A 2,281-nucleotide genomic window follows, 5' to 3' on the forward strand; every position below is an offset into this window, starting at 1 on the left:
GCTCAAGTGAAGGTACCACCACCATCGATTCTTAAATAGATCGAGAAGTGAACATCGCTTCCTTGAATGGCATCACTCTTTATAGCCAAGAAGAGAGTGACTCTGCCTCTTTATGAAATTTGTTTTTTTCTTTTTTTTCTTCTTTTTTTTCTTTATAAAATTTGAAGGGAATACAGTCACTGTCAGATTTCTACCCTTACCTCAGCTCTCCCTCTCCCACTTGACATTACTTTGTACAGCAAAACAGATGCTTGCATCTGTCAGATTGTCTTTTCATTTTACACTTTGCCGATACCATCTTTGTTGTGTGAAGAGCTGTGCCTCCAACTGCTCATACTTCCCACAGACAAGTCATTTTCACCTAACTTTATATTAATGAGGAGCTTTAATCTTAATATTTATGTTGTTTTAGCATCAGCAAAGCCTTCATAAATGGCTGACATTCTCAGATGTCATATATATGTACAACTGTGAAAAAGTTTAACTTGGTTTTCTCTAAAAGCACCATTTAAGAAAAAAAAATTAAGAATGGAAATTGTAAACCCTGTGATCTCAGGCCAATGTGGTAAAGATATTCAGACAGTTTCTCCAAAACATTTTGCTCTTATTGGAGAAAAACCATCAATATAGATGAAAGTTAGAAGGTAATATTATAAGGTGACTCGTTCTTAGACAGACAAGAGAGCTACGGACATAATCCATGAGTGCAGTTTCTGCGCTGATGGCTCAATGTCTATATCAAAAATCCTAAAGCAGTGGTTTATCTCTTCTTTGAGCTTTTCATGTAATAAAAGTTGTAACAGTAAAATTGTACAGAAGCCAAAAGTGTACATAACAGCTCCTCCGAGTGGCAGTTGGCTCGGAGCAAATCATTTTAGAGTCTCTTTTTGAAATGATGGAGTCCTGCATAAAAGGCTATTTAAGGTGTTGTCTCCACAGGGAAGCCAAGGGGATCACTGAGGCAATTACCTTCATAACACAGGCAGAGAAATGCTGTTATTAAGGGGAAAATCAGTATTTGAGGCTGGTTTCTATTTTTCCTTAAATTATTCATTCTTGCTAACTTCATTAATCGAATAATGTAGAAAATATTTACTTTCTTTTTCACTTCCAACAGTAATTGTGCATCAAGAGCTGCATTCGGACCACTTCTACGCAAATCAAAAATTACCACCAAAAATCAAGTCCCCAAGTGGCTTGCTGCCCCAAATAAAAGTTTTGGTACCCAAACAGAAGGTTTAAAATCCTGATTCTACATGTAGCATTTCTGACCCTGGGTGAGTCATTTAACTTCTTTAAGCTTTATGGGGCTTAAGAATCATACCTGTTCTTTGTAACTCACAAGGTTGTTACCGGAATCCAATGAGATAAATTGCATGGAGGTCATTTGTCGCACACCACGTAAATATCACCTGCTATATCTATATAAAATACATTTTGGATTGTTCGAGATCATAAATAACTGCCAAATTTTTATTTTTACTCTTTCCTCATCTCTGGTAACACTTTGTAATTTTAATAGTCAGAAAGGGAATAAGAACTTAAAATGGTGCGTACCGTGCTATAAATAAAATACGTTGAATGATGGCTTAAAGCAGCCCATGGACCAAATCCTCCTTGCTGCCTGTTTTTGTAAATACAGTTTTATCAGATTGGAGCTATGCCTGTTCATGAATGTATTGTCTCTGGCTGCTTTCACACTGTAAGGGCAGAGTTGACTAGTTGGGCCAGAGACCATATGGTTTATAAGCCAAAAATTCTATCTAGCCTTTCACTGAAAATTTTGGCCAGCCCTCGGCTTAAAGGGACAACATGGGAACAAAGCTGTTTCATAAGACATACTTTTTGTGTCTATCAAATATTTCGTAGCCCTTTACTTTACAAATCTCACTAAAGCTACTGGGATCTGGCGAGCAAGTGTATTATGTTACACACGCGCACACACAAGAATGTGTGTTTGCCTGAAAATGTGCACCTTGTCTGACTACAAATTTGGTTACATTCAATGGCTTAAATATTCTGACACCCAGCCAGAATGATTCCATGGTGATAGTGAAAGCAGTGCTTGCTTCACAAATGAAACCAATTGCAGCTGTCATCCACTGTCACTTCGACTTAATTATTAATATAAAGACAATTGGTTTGGAGCACACAGAACATTGGAGATTTGAAGATAATTGTTATGAAATAATTCTGCCTAGAAAACCAGTAACAGTACATGATTTTTATTGTGCGCCTGTCAGTGCAAAAATCTGACTGTCAAGCCCACTTTAAACATGGA

The sequence above is a fragment of the Canis lupus genome (assembly GCF_048164855.1).
Source record: "Canis lupus baileyi chromosome 16 unlocalized genomic scaffold, mCanLup2.hap1 SUPER_16_unloc_3, whole genome shotgun sequence".
Lineage (NCBI taxonomy): Eukaryota > Metazoa > Chordata > Mammalia > Carnivora > Canidae > Canis > Canis lupus.